The sequence below is a fragment of the Octodon degus genome, unplaced genomic scaffold (assembly GCF_000260255.1).
Source record: "Octodon degus isolate 3935 unplaced genomic scaffold, OctDeg1.0 scaffold00035, whole genome shotgun sequence".
Taxonomy (NCBI): Eukaryota; Metazoa; Chordata; class Mammalia; order Rodentia; family Octodontidae; genus Octodon; species Octodon degus.
In genome coordinates, this window is record NW_004524611.1 from 7,114,543 (window position 1) to 7,129,353 (window position 14,811).

General features: G+C 49.6%; 1 non-coding gene across 1 annotated transcript; it reads left to right on the plus strand.

Moving 5' to 3' along the window:
* Positions 1 to 13,849: 13,849 nt before the first annotated feature.
* Positions 13,850 to 13,985, plus strand: LOC111816610. Its single transcript, XR_002820971.1, has one exon. It is a non-coding gene; the product is annotated as a small nucleolar RNA SNORA2/SNORA34 family (small nucleolar RNA).
* The last annotated feature ends 826 nt before the right edge of the window (positions 13,986 to 14,811 follow it).

The following is a 14,811-nucleotide window of genomic DNA, read 5'->3' on the forward strand; positions in this document are numbered from 1 at the left end:
TGTCCTCACTGGAGGCTGAGCCAGCTGTTTCCCTCCCTTGTCACAGGCAGTTCAGGTAGAGTAGCATCTGCCTGACCCGCGTCCCCACAGCAGCTTGTCGCACATCCGGGTCACCATCATCCTGTGAGTCTTCTTATTCTACCAGCCAGCTAAGGAGCAAACTCATGTGCGGAGGCTCTCCTAAGAGAAAAGCTCTGGTTTTTAATTTGGAAAATTTGGGGGTTGCTTGTCATGAGGTGCTGTTGAACTCTTAAAATTAGACACTCCATTGCACTTTACTCACGGCTCTTCTTTGCCTCTTTTCCTTAATTCCACATAACAAGCCAGGTGTTGCATACCTGTAATCCCAGAACGATGGGAAGCTGAGGCAGGAGGATTGAAAGTCGTTCACGCCCAGCCTGGGCAATTTGGTGACTTAGACTCTTGCTCAAGGTAAATAAAAGGGGAGATAGCAAGAAGGCCCCCAAAATGCTCAACCCTCAGGTCCGTCACAGAGCATATTATAACCACTGCTCCCTCCCAGGGCTCGTCATCTTTCAGGGCTCAGGCATTGTGTAGCCCAGGAAAAGTGAGGGTCCCATGCATGTGTCTTTGGTTGAACACTGAGGCACTGGGAGGAGTTGGCGTGGGCGTCGCAGGCCCAGGGAACCCCCAGACTGGAGCGCAGTGAGCTGGGGATGCAGGCAGGGTGTGAGCTGCTCATCACTTCCGTTTGCAGATGGTGTCGAGCGTCCTCTGATACTGCTTCTCCAGCCAGTGAGTGTCCATCCTGCGCTTAGGGGATTATTTTTCTTATTTTGGCTATAAGAGTGTCTCTTTTGGATACCAGTCCTTTATCAGGACTGCCTCAGCCTTCATTTGTCCTTTTGAGATGTTCTTATCCTGCAATTCAGGCTAGCCTTGAGCTCACTTTGTAGCCAACTCCCAACTAACGATCTTCCTGTCCCAGCCTCCCAAGTGCTGGGATTGTAGGCATGGGTCACCACACCCAGCTAAACAATATTTTCCCTGAGTTTGTCCCTAGTCTTTTCATTCTCTCAGTGCCTTTCACTTAGAAGGGCTTAATTTTAATACAACCCAGTCTAGCCATCTTTGCGCACTTGGCTTGTGCTTCAGACATACCTGAAATTTATCACTGCCACCATGGTCACAGAGATTTTCTTCTGTATTAGGTTTTGGAGCTCAGCTCTTTTACACTTGAAGGTGTTACACAGTTTTGCATTTAGGTCTCTGTTACCTTTCTCATTGTTGAGACAAAATACTCAGCACCCAAAGTTAGAAGAAAAGCATTTGACTCAGTTTGCAGTTTCCATCAGAGTTGGCTGGCTCGAAGGCTCAGTGGCTTGGCAGCAGCATCGCAGGGGAGAAAGGGTCCACAGCAAGCAGGCGGGGGAGAGCAAGCAAGGGACCTTAGCAGCTCCTTTCTGCCCCTTTTATACTCTACTTAGGCTAATGGGATTAGGACAGTGCCAAATCAACCAGTGGACTGATCTCGTAATCCCACACCCTTAATCCCAGCATCACACTCTAGATCCAGCCACCTCTGAGAAAACCTCATCTATGACTGTTGGGGGGTGTGTAGATGCAAACCGTAACACTCTGCGATCCATTTTGAGTTAGCTTTTGGGAAAGGTATAAAGCCTGTGTCTGGATGTTTTTTTTCCCAATGCATACGGGTGCCCAGTTCTAGCACCCTTTGTAGAAATGTGTGTTACAGGCTATTCTGAAACTGGTCACAGTCCTCCTGCCTCAGCCTCCCGAGTGCTGGGATTACAGGTGTGTGTGCTGCCATGTACAGTCTGGCTTTCCTTCTCTGTCAGAGATCTCTGTATGAGTATTTTTGGACGGGCTCTGTTCTATTCTGTGCATGTTTCTCTGTCCTTTTCACTGCTGCCTTGTTGTCTTTATTACTGTAGCCTTGTACTGAGTTCTGAAGCTACCTCCCCAGCCGTTTAATTTTGAGACAGTGTCTTACTAGGTTGCCCCGGCTGACCGAAATTGGGATTCTCCTGCCGCATTCTCCTAGCTAAGGTTGCAGGTCTGCAGCACCACGCCCGGCTGAGAGCTAAGTTTGGTCAGTGTGTAAGAGCTCAGCTGTGTTTCTCTGCCTGTGGGTGTCGTTTCATGGCAGCATTCATTGGAGCCCTTTCAGTTTTCACCTGGGTTCTCTGTCCTTGCAGAACAGGGCTGTAGACTGTCCCCTTGGCCCTTCTTGAGTGTTACGATTGTCACTGTCTGTCACTGTCATCTCGATCCTTCTTGAATGTTATGACCTAGGAGGAGTGGCCTCGTGAGCCACTTCAGCCCTCGCAGTCTTGTTTAGATGAAAGGTCAGTGAAACTACAGAAATGGCCAGATGGTCCACGTCCCAGCCTTTGCAGAACAAAGGGCCAGCAACCGCCGTCTGCTGCATGCGTGCTGTACAGTTGGGCCGGTGCAGCCCCGCTCATCTGTTTATGTCCTGTCAGGCTACAACAAACACTCTATGTTCTGCAAAGGCTGGGATGTGGACCATCTGGCCATTTGTTAGAAAGTTTTGGGAATCAGGAAGAGGGTTCCTTTTGTTGTTGTTTTTCTTTTTTAAATGTATTTGGTTGTTACAGGGTCTCACTACACAGCTCAGACTCAGTGATCTTCCTGTTTTCAGCCTCCCCAGCACTGGGATTATAGGCATGTGCCACCACGCCCAGACTTTGTGGCTGGCTTACCCTGTCCTGGGGGCAGGGCTGGTGCGGTATGTGGTGCCAGGGATCGAACCACTGTCCCTGTGCTTACCTAAACTTGCCCAAACAGGCGCTTTAGTCTGCTGAGCTATCTTGCTGGCCCCGTTGTTTTTCTTTCTTGAGACCAAATGTCACTGTGTAGCCCAGGCTGGCCTCATTCACCCTGATCCTCCCACCTCAGCCTCCCGAGGGCTGGGATTACTGCTGTGCCCACCATGCCTGGCAAGAGGGTTCCTTATCCACTACCAGTCTCCCTCACAAAGTCCTCAGTGTGGCCTGCTTTTCTACAGGCTCTTGGGATGCCATGTGCTGGTGCAAGTCTCCCCATAGAAGTTGCAGAAGTCTCCAGGAGCCTGCATGGTCCTGGTTTCCTTGCAGGGGCAGGAGTGCAACCTTGTGGACCCCGAATATAGTCACAGCCACTCCAGTCAGGGTGACCTCTGCAGCCAGAGTTGGTGAGGAGACAGCGCCTGCCTGGATCTATGCTGTGTGCTTGGCCACAGGTTCTGATCTCAGGTTACATGTGGCTGTGGAGTTGGACAGGACAACTGAGGCCTAGTCTGTTTCTTTTCTTGCCTACTGTGTACCCTGGCTGTACTTGATATTCCACACACGCGTTTGTTTCGGTATATCACCCCTCAGCTCAAAAACCTAAAGGCTTTCTATGCCAGTAAGAGAAACTCAGGGTCTAGAGCCCTTGCCTGCCACGCACAAGGTCCTGGCTTCTGCTCCCAGCATTATTCCTTCCAAATCCAGATGAGCTACAAAATATCTCAAAGATCCTGTTCTCCCGGCAGAGGCATCAAAAACAATGAGAAGCTGGCCGATAGGGTACCACAGGAGCTCCGGAAAGCAGGGTTCTACAGGAAGCAAGCAAATATCCGGGGCAGGAAAAAGCCACGCTTACCAAACACAGTGGTGCGCACCTGTAATCCCAGCCACTCGGGAGGCTGTCAGGATAGCAAGTTCCACGCCCAGCTGGGTAGCTGCCTCCAAAAAGTAAGAAGGGCAGGAGGGATAGCTGAGTGGGCGAGTGCTTGCCTAGTATGCCTGAGGGCCTGGGTCTAATCCCCAGTACCACAAAAAAGAGGAAAAGAAAAGCCACATTGAAGGCAGTAGGAAAATACCAGTTTTACTCCCCCAACACGGTACCATCTTGACCTGGAGGAGATCACAGCACAGTTTCTTTCTTTCCTTCTATTTAGTTGTATTTTAGGGAAGGGTGTACAGGGTGTTCAGGGTCTCACTACTAGATCCGACTCATAGTGATCCGCCTGTTTACAGCCTCCCAAGAGCTGGGATTACAGGCGCGCACCACCATGCCCAGTCTCAATCACCGTCTCAGCACACCCTGGGTCTGGGGCCGGCACTGCAGGTCTGGGAATCAAACCCCTGGACCCTGCAACTTCTTGCAGGTGCTTTAAACCACCGAGTTATTTGGCCGACCCTCAGTACAGTTTCTAACTCTCCCTCTCATTGGCGGGAGCGGAACACACATTACTTGCGATGTGATATATGACCTGACTGCAGGCTGTCTGCAGGCTCAATCTAAATGCCTTGAGCTGGGGGCTTGGCTGCCAGCGCTGGGCTTCGGGAAGGCGACAGGATCGCAGGCGCTGACCTACTGCAGGACGGGCTCGCTGGCGGCCGCTGAACTCCTGATGTCAAAGGGGGGAGGCGGGGCCTGGTTGCGGGGCGTGGCCATGGGGCCAGGACTGTTAGATCTCTTCCCGGCCCCTCCTGTCTGGATTTTTCTCTCTCTCCTTCCCGGCAGCTATGGGTGAGCTGTTTTCCTCTGCCACCCTCTTCCACTGTGTCTCCGCCTCTGCACAGGCCCAGGAACAAGTGGCCATGAACTGACGACAGCAACAGGCAGCTGCCTGGCAACCCTGGCTGAAGAACTGGTTCCTCGCGAAAAGAAAAAGACAGACAGACAGACAGACAGACAGACAGAGAGAGAGAGAGAGAGAGAGAGAGAGAGAGAGAGAGAGAGAGAGAGAGAGAGAATTGTAGATGTAGAGCTGGAGAGATAGCTCAGTAGGATAAGCGCTTGCCTGGCAAGCTCAAGGGAGTGAGTTCAATTCCTGGTTCCTCCAAAAAAAAAAAAGAAAGAAAGAAAGAAAGAAAAAAGGCACAGCGCCCAACACCTGCGACTGAAGGAGAACAGGTCTGTTCTGGCTTACGGTTTTGGCCGAGTCCGTCCGCAGTTGGCGGCAGGAGGGAGGTGAAAGGCGAGCTCCTCAGCTGATGGTGACCGCGAGCAGAGCACGGAGCCGCAGAGGAAATGCACCTTCCACGTCACGCCCAGTGACCGGCCCTTGCTGCTACTCCGGCTCAGCTGTGAACTCACCAGTGCAGGCCTCGACCCCACGGGCCCCAGCTCTGAACCTGTGAGGCTTTGGGGGACATCGTGGATCTGAACCGTGACGGGAAGCAGTCGACCACCTAGGGCCCGAGAGGAGCTGTGGCGAGCCTCTTGAAGAATTAAGACATACAAAGGCAACGCGGAGCTGGGAGGGAGGCGAGGCGGGCGCTGAGCGCAGGCGGGAGAAGCCCTCGCTTTCCTCGAGGCTCAGAATCTGCCCTGCTCTTAGCCAGGAGCATCCTCGGCGCAGGCCCAGTCCGCAAAGACTGAGAAGAGCGCTGCTTTCCAAATGCCCCCAATCAAACAAATGAACGAACAAAATCTTTGCAAAGAAATAGGATAATAGAGCCTATTTAGAAAAATAAGCCTAAATGGCAGAAACTCCCTAAAGACACTTGGTAGCAAAGACTATTACTTGTTTATTTAATTAATTGGTAGTACTGGAGATTAACCTCTGGGGCTGCATACTGAACTACATCACCAGTACTTTTTAAAATTTAAATTCAATTTTTTAATTATTCTTAGTAGTTTCGAAGTTGCCCAGGCTGGAATTGCAGGATATGCCACTATGACCGCCTAAAGGGTTTGAAACAAATGTCTGAAAAATGTTCAGAGCTAAAAGAAAACACAACAAAGCACTAAAGAAAGCTGGGAAAGTTATGCATAAATAAAATAAAAATATCAACAAAGAGATAGAAGTTATGAAAAGGATCCAAAGAAATTTGGGAACTAAAAAATACAACTAAATGGAAAAATTCAGTAGAAGGATTCAGCAGATTTCAAAAGGCAGAAGAAAGAATTGGCAAACTTGAAAATAATACTTAAAAAAAAAAAAAGAAAGAAAATAGGGCTGGGGAGCTAGCTCAGTGGTCTCAGTGCCTGCCTGGCAAGCACAAGCACACAAGTTCAATTCCCGGTACCGCATGCCGTGCTGCCCCGGAAACCCAGGCACGCCGAGCTGTGTAGCAAGACCCTGTATCAACAAATTAAATTAAATTAATAAAATAGTACATTTTGAAAAACCTTGCTTGAGTAATCAACAGAAAAGAATGAAAAATGAACAGATCTGAAGGAACTCTTGGACAGCAATAATAATTAGAGTACCAAATGGGCATTATGGAAGTGGCAGGAGAAGAAAAAGAGATGGAAAACTACTCAAAGAAATGACCAAAACTACCCTGAGTTGAGTGAAGCCATGAAACTAAATCGAAGCCTGTCAGTGAAAAATCTAGTAGGAGTGACCAAGAAAGACCTGCACCATTAAACAGTATAATCAAACTTGAAAACCAATGAAAAATGTATTTATTTGTTTGTCTGTTTGTTTATGGTGCTGGGAACCAAACCCAGGGCCTTGTGCGTGCTAGGCAGTAGTTGAGACTGGTCTTGAACTCACCACGTAGCCCAGGTTGATTCCCCGGCCTCAGCCACCCAAGTGCTGGGGCTACAGGCTGTATGACCACCCGCGGCTTCCAAGGACAATATTGAAAACAAGAAAAATATTATGGGTTACGTAGAGAGTTCTACCCAGGAAAATAGCTCAGAGGCATATGAGCCTGCCTGGTGAGCCCAACATGGTGAGTTCGATCTCAGCTACAAAAAAAAGAATATAGGATTTCTGTTTTTCCTTCCTTTTTTAAAATTTTTTTTGAGAGAGGCTTTCACTATGTAGTTCAGGTTATCTTGAACTCACTTTGTAGCCCAGGCTGACCTCAAACTTGCAACAATTCTCCTGCCTCAATCTCCCCAGTGCTGGGATTATAGGCGTGCACCACCCTGCTCAGGTAAGAATATGAAATTATACTGAATATTCTTAGAAGATGCTCTATGATATTTTCCTAAGTAATACCAAAAATTTCAAATCTATATCTTTATTAGTAAGCAATCTATACTTCTTTGAAAAATATTATGGCTTTTTTGTTAAAGACAGTTCTCTCTACATAGTTCAGGCTGGCCTTGAACTTGTGTTGATCCTCCTGCCTCAGCCTCCCCAGCACTGGGATGACAGGCGTGCACCCCACACCCAGCTCAGGCATTTTCTTTGTTATGCAGACTCTCACTGTGCTGCGGCGGCGCAGTGGGTACCCGACCGAGGGAGGGCAGCGGGCTGTGGGAACCGAGGCCACTGCCATGGGGAGCACTCGGGAAGGCGAGCTGCAGAGAAATCTGGAACACATAAAGCCTCTGCACTCTCTCCTAAACACTGAGTGGGAGTCAGTTGTGCCTTATGGGTTGAGCTGTGTCCCCCACAAGAAAGGCACTGTGGAGTCTTAACCTCCAAATGACCTTATTTGGTCTTTCAGTCAAAGACAGGGACTTGGAGAGAGACATTGAGTTTAGGATCCCAGCCTCCAAGCTGGGAGACAAAGCATTAAAGATATTAAGAAAATAGCAGAGGCAGCAGCTTTTAATCCTGACATCCCAGGTCCCTCGCCACCATCCACCACCATGTGACGTCATTAGGTGGGTGGGCACCTTGCCTGGCTCCTGGATGTGGCCTTTGGCCCTGGCTTCCTGAAAGAAGTGAAAGAGCTGCTTTGTTATAATGTGGGCGACTGCCCATCCGTGCTTCACTGTGCCCGGGCCGGGAAGTCCCTGTGATACCCAGAGGGACAGGATCGGAGTGCGACCCACACGCAGATGAGGGGCACCCCAGCTCCACTGACGCTCGGGGCCTCACCCGCTGATCACTGCATCCGGCTGTTTATTTGATGTGTTTTGTTTTGTCTTTTCTTTTCTCTCTCTCTCTCTCTCTCTCTCTCTCTCTCTCTCTCTCTCTCTCTCTTTGTGTGTGTGTGTGTGTGTATTTAATGAAGAGTCTACAGGGTCTCACCACACTGACCAGACTCGTAGTGGTCCACCTGTTTGCAGCCTCCCAAGCGCTGCCTTGCAGGCCCCCATGCCCAGTCTCAGTGGCTCTCAGTGCTTCCCCGGGGCGGGGCTGGCACAGCACGCCCGGGATCCTTGCAGGCACTTTAGTCTGCTGAGCTATCTGGCTGGCTCTTGCTTTGTCTTTGAGACAGGGTCTTGCCATGTAGTTCAGGCTGGGCTTGAGCTCACTTGTAGCTCAGGCTGGCATCAAAGTTGTGATCCTCCTGCCTCAGCCTCCTGAGTGTAGGGATCACAACTAGGTCCACTGCAGCTGTTTGTGTAGGACTTTGGCACCAGGGAGAAGCCCGGTGGTGAGTATTCACTAGGAGGAACCCTCCTGGGGCTGGTGGGGGGCTGCCATGTGCCTCCCACGGCCAGGGTTGGCAATGCTGAGTGGCCAAATCCTAGCACTCAGGAGGCTGAGGCAGGAGGCTCACCAGAAATTTCATGATCCACTAATAGGAGGATGCCTAGAGTTATGAATGAGCTGAACTTAGTTTGGAACAGATGCCTGGGCTGATCTAGAGGCAGGAAAGGCTCTTGGAGAAGTAATGTTTGGGTTTAAAGGATGAGAAGGTGGCAGGGCGGGGGAGAAGCCTAGGTGCTGCTCCACCTTGCCGGTCCTCTAAGGTGAGGTACCCTCCACTTGCTCTTTCTGGGACATGGGTGGTGGTCATGTCCTTGGGGTCAGGACCAGCTTCGGGATGCTTCTGTGAGCCCCAGCTGCCCCCCACCTCCGTGACTACACCTGGGGTCACCTCTATTCAGGCTCCAGTCACTCATCAGCAGCGCATCTCTGCTTGGTACCTACGCAGAACCTTTTGGAAAAGCTACGATTACAGGACTCGGTTTGAAATAATCCTAACTTGTTTTTGAGTTGGGAGCTGAGTACTGGAAATCAAATTCAAGACCTCACGCTTAGCAGGCAGCTGCTGCACCACTGGACTACATCAGGAGAGCACTCTTGTGACCACCACTCAGGTCAAGAAATAAAAGTATATTTTTGGTTTTTATTTGCTTGTTCATCTTTTTTGTTTGTTTTGTTTTTACCTTTTTGAGACAGGGTCTGACTATGCAATGTGAGCTGTTTGAGCTCACTTTGTAGCCCAGGCTGGCTGAAAACTCATGGCGCTCTTCCTGCCTCAGCCTCCCCAGTGCTAGGATTGCGGGTGTGCCCCATGCCCGACTCTGTCTCTGTTTTTCCTGCCAAGTAGCAGCTGATCCAGAGGCTTGACCAGGCGCAGGCTTGATCCCCTGGGCAATTGTGTGGTGTATTTTGTCCTTTCTCAGTGCACCTCGTGTCCACTTAGGACATCAGCAACTTCAGTGATGTCCAGTGACCCTGCGCTGGGACCTCACTGGTTCCAGAACAGGGACTCTCTGGTTCTGTTGTTTTTTTCGTGTTGGATGGAATATCACTCCATGAGATGCTGCCCCCTTGACCGCTATTTGGTGATGAATCTGGGGGAAATATAATTAAAAATGAAACCTTTCCATTTAGAAATTTCTCTCCACAAAATATAGGGGAAAAGCAGTTTTATTACTGAAAAAGCATTAACCAAACTGCAGTGCACATTACGCACAACGTGCTAGGGAGACTGCAGAGGCAGAGAAGAGCCCTCTCTATGGCCAGGCAGATGCAGCCCGTTACATGCATGTTAATGTGCTTATCAAAAAGGAGAAACCGCAAGCCGATCCTGCCGGCATGCACCTGTGAGCCCAGCACGCTGGGAGGCTGGGCAGGAGGGCTGCCAGTTCAAGCCCACGCTGGGCTAATTAGGGAGAAATTGTTTCAAAAGTGAAAAGGATTGGGGCTGTGCTTCAGTGCAGAGGCCTTGGGCTCAATGCCCAGTATCCATGGGGGATGGGGAAAGCGAAAGGACGTTGCCCATCTTACGGCAAGCAAACATCATCTTACCGGGTCAAGCACTAGGCTGAAATTAAACCCTCATGGGACAGGGCTGCAGGCCCTGCCCTCCTGGAACTTCATATTTTAAGGAGAGATGTGTCAGCCATGACTGAGGGTTCCCGGGTGAAAAACTGGCAAGAGGCCTGCTTGATTTTCAAATGATTTTATATATTTCCAAAAGACAAAGCACCCCGGGCTTTTATTTTTTTTATTTCAAGACATCGTCTTGGGGCTGGTGAGATGGCTCAGTGGTCTAAAGCGCCTACTTAGAACAAGCTAAGCTAAGCAGAACACAGGGACCGCAGTTCAATCCCCAGCACCACATGCCAGCCAGGCCCGCCCCCTGGTGGGCTGAGCTGGCCACACACATACTAAATAAATAAAAAAATATTTAAAAAAAAAAAAAAAAAGACATCGTCTTGCTAAGACATGGCTTTGCTCAGCTGATCCTCCTGTCTCAGGCTCCTGGGGTGCCGGGGTTCCAGGATCCCGCACCCTGCTCTGACAGCTACTGTTGAGCCCAGGTATCACCAGCTGCTGCAGCAGGTGCTGCCTTCTCCCTGTGTCCTCAGCATGGGACGAAATACAACACCCACAGGCTCACGGAGGAGTGTGGTTCCTGGTTTAGTTGGTGACTGGCTGGCTGCAGGGTGGAAACCAGATGGGTGGTGAGGGACAGGGGCTCAGCCCGGGGTGCAGGGAGAAGTGGGGCCCAGGGCACCCTCGCAGCGCCCACCCGGAGACCTGCAGCCAGGCCCTGCCTCCTCACGGCACCCTCAGCTCTGAACTCAGTGCGTGAACCCACTGGTGACACACTGGCCCACGATCCATCACCTCCCACACTCAGGCTACTCTGGGGAACCCTTTAGAGGGACACAGAACGCGGCATGATGGAGACACCTGGTCACTCGGCAGGTTCTGGGTTAAAGGCAGTCACAGGGGCAGGCAGGGCGGCTCCTACTTGGGCGAGCAGCTAGTTCTGAGTCACAAGGCCACTCAGTGTCAAGGCCAGGCCAGGGCACGGGGACCAGGACGGCTGGAGGGGAACTCTGGGCTGGAGGGAAGTCATAGCTTATGGGCCAGTTCAGGAGGGGTGGCAGTGTGGTCTGGAGCCAGGATCTGGGTCCTGGGGCTTAGGGCTGCAGGACGCCCTCCTGCTGGCTGTGGCCCAGAGCTGGGGCACACCAGGCCAGAGGGGGTGCATGCACCATGTGGCTGCCCAGGACCAGGATGCACAGGGAGGGGTCACCTCTGTTGCTCCCTGGACCTCTGCCCTAAATACTTTACTGCATGATTGTTGCTGTTTAGTTCTCCCTTGCTGCTAATAAGCAGTGCAGGCCATGCAAATACTGTGCTGTCTCCCCAAATCACCCTACATTTGGCACCCTCAAGAGGGGTCGGGTGATCCTCCCCCAATCCGCTCTTTACCACCATGATTGCCAAATAGGGATTCACTGACTCGGCCAGGCACTCTGCACGTCCCACCCGCCTCCTTGGTCTCCTGTCAACAAGAGAGCGCGCTGCCCAGTCCTGGGTTTGGGGACTCAGCATACGAACTTGTGAATTCCCATTTTTTCAGCAATGTATGATTTATTGTTTAATGGTTTTGTCCCAGACTTGCCAGTGGCAACCCCTTCAAGTTGTTGCTCGTGTCCTGGGGACAAAACCAATTTATCTTTTTCTTTTTAAAAATTATTTCCTTATGTTCTGGAGTAACAAGGGGTTCAGCCGTGTCCCTTTACCAGCTCTGCACCACCTGGCTGCCGCGAGCTGGTCTCTGTAGTGGCGCCTGGTGTTAGAGTTCAAGTTCAGTGTGTCAGGAGTCCTCTTAGTAACCAGAAGTTCTGAGTTTCTTGGCTTTTTTTAACTGACCAAGCTAGGGATATATACACACGCGCACTGGAGCACACATTTCAAATTCGTACAGGTATACCAGTGACACAGGCAAGGGACGGCCAGATAGCTCAGTGGACTAAAGCACTTGCTTAGGCAGGCTCAGTGACTGGGGTTCGATCCCCAGCATGCCATGCCAGCCTCACCCCTGGGTTGCCCTGAGAAGGTGACTAAGATTGGGCGTGGTGGTGCCTGCCTGCAATCCCAACTCTTGGGAGGCTGAAAACAGGAGAATCACTACAAGTCCGATCTGTGTAGCAAGACCCTGTAGACTCTGTTAAACACATAAAAAAAAATCATGACCCAGTGACATAGGCAAGCCTGTATATTTTATAGAAACCATTATTTTACATTTATACTGGCTGTATCAACACTGTTTAACTGTATATTACATCTAAAACAGTCTTTTGTTTGCTTTGCAGAGAATTAGACCCAGGACCTTTATATTCTGAGACAGGGTCTCACTGGGTTACTCCTGCCTCAGCCTTCCAGGGCGCTGGAATGGTAGGCGTGTGCTGCCACGCCTGGCTCTATCTGAAATAGCTTTTCTGAGTCCCGCGGCCCACACCCTCACAGCAGCCGACCTACTAAGGGCTCAGGCTTGCCTTGCAATCCTCTCTGCTCTCCCCCACGTGGCCTCCCGCAACTAATGCTGAGTAGTTAAATACTGTGTTAAATTCCTGGAATTTTAAAAAAAATTCCCTTTCAGTGTGGTTATGGATCTAATTTGAAATAGAATTTCATTGTTTCCATTTGTGTTCAGACTTAGTTTACTTTCCATTCTTGCTAACTGATTTTTTTTTTTTTTAAATATGAGGATGTTACTGGGGTGTGGTGGTTCCCCCAGGAGGCTGAGGCAGGAGGATTATTATGAGTTTGAGATCAGCCTGGGCTACAGAGTGAGCTCAAGGCCAGCCTACACTGCATGGCAGGAGCCTGTCTCAAAAGGACTAAATAAATAAATAATGTTGCCATATTTCAAAAGTTTAAACTAGGAGCTGGGAACATGGCTCAGTAGAATAAGTGCTTCCCTGGCAAGTGCAAGGGTCTGAGTTCAATCCCCGGTTCTGCCAAAAAACTGCCATCTGTCATGTATTGGAAAAAAAAAAAAAAAAAAAAAAAAAAAAAAAGAGTGAAAACTATATAAAAATGATGCATTTTCAAAGAAATGTCACCTCCACCTGTTCCCCCCGTCCCTGTGGTTAAACAGCTGTTTCTGATTTATTCTTGAGTTTTATTTAGTAATGATAAGTTGTTTATTTATTTATTTTTGTATTTTAGCAAAGGGTCTACAGGGTGTTCCGGGTCTCACTACTAGATCAGACTCATAGTGATCTGCCTGCTTACAGCCTCCCAAGAGCTGGGATTACAGGCATATGCCACCACGCCCAGTCTCAATTGCCCTCTCAGCACACCCCGAAGGTGGGGCTGGCACTGCAGGCCTGGGGATCAAACCCCTGGCCTCTGTGCCTGCTTGCAGGTGCTTTAATCCACTGAGATATTTATTTACTTTTATGTATTTGGTACAGGGTCTCACTATGTAACTTGAACTCGTAGTGATCCTCCTGTCTCAGCCTCCCCAGTGCTGGGATTACAGGCATGTACCACCACGCCTGGCCTCATGTGCTGGGGTGGGGCCAGCATGGAATGTGGTGCTGGAGATTGAACCTAGTCCCTGCACTTGCCTAAGCAGGTGCTTAGTCCACTGAGCTATCTCTCCAGTCCTAATAATAAGTTGTTATGTGTGTTTTATTTTTTATTTCTCATGCAAAACATAGCTAATCAAAGCCAGTGTCAAATGATTACATTCTTAAAATGTTATTATAGGAAAAGACATGTCACCATTAGCCCCCCTGCCCCAGGCCCTTCCCCTCCTACGCATCCCATCATTCTGGCCACTTTCTGAAGCAGTTTTGCAAATCTCTTTCGTAAGTGTCTTTCTTTGTGTTGCCCTGGTTGCCTCAATATCCTGCATTGGTGCAAAATATTTTCCTCTCATGGTCATTTGACCTTGGGGAGGACTCAGAAGTTGCAGTGTCCCAGCGTGATGAATGCGGGGCATGAGGACACGCGGGAACATTACTCGGCAGTGTGGCCCTGAATCAAGGCCGGCACTTTCTGAAGCTGTTGGCTTCAAGCAGGAGCCTAAAGTGCTGTCTCTCTATGGTCTGTTGGCCATTTCAGAACTTTAGACATGCAATGGCCAATTCATTAGAAAGAAACAAGTAAAAAAAAAAAAAATGTTACTCGACAGAAATTGTTTTGACTCGATTTATGACTTTGAGGCAACCATGAGAACACTCACGAAAGAAGAAGCGCTTCAGAAGGTGGCGAGAGCAACGCGGGAAGTTTGTGCGTCGAGGGTGGGTATGTCTCCTTTACTGTAACCACGTGAAAAAGCGTAGGGCTGGGGAAGCAGCTCCGCAGTTTAAGCGCTGTGTGACAAGCTCAAGGTCCTGAGTTTGATCCCAGGTACAAAAAAAAAAAATTAATGTAAGCACTCAGTATGTTTTTGTCACATTACACCTCCTATGTTTTTTCTGCAGTTTAATTTCATTTTTTTTCTGCAGCTTAATTTCTTTGCTTAATATCTTCTGGCATTCATTCCATACCAGTTCATAGACATTTCCTTCATTCGTGTACAGCTCCAACCTACACCCCATAATTTAGTCCACCAATTCCGTCTGCTTGGACATTTAGATAGTTTTCAATCTTTAGAAGTTTAAAAGGTACTGCAATGAATAAGCCATGTCTATATGTTTTGCACTGTCACCAGGTATCTCCAGACAAATTCTCAGAATGGAGACTGCTGGCTCAACAAAGGGTGTGTTTGTTTCTTGTTGCTGCTTAATCAGTTACGATGAAGTCGGCTTAAAGCAGTCAGAGCTCCGCAGGCTCCGGGGGGCTCTCTGCTCAAGCCGTCCCAGGGCATAAATCAGGGTGGCGCTGAGTCCCATCCAGACGCTCTGGAAGAACCCACTTCCGCAAAACTTCAGGGGGAGAACTCAGTTCCTGGGAGGGGCGTCTCCATGTTGCTGCTGGCTCTGCCGCGT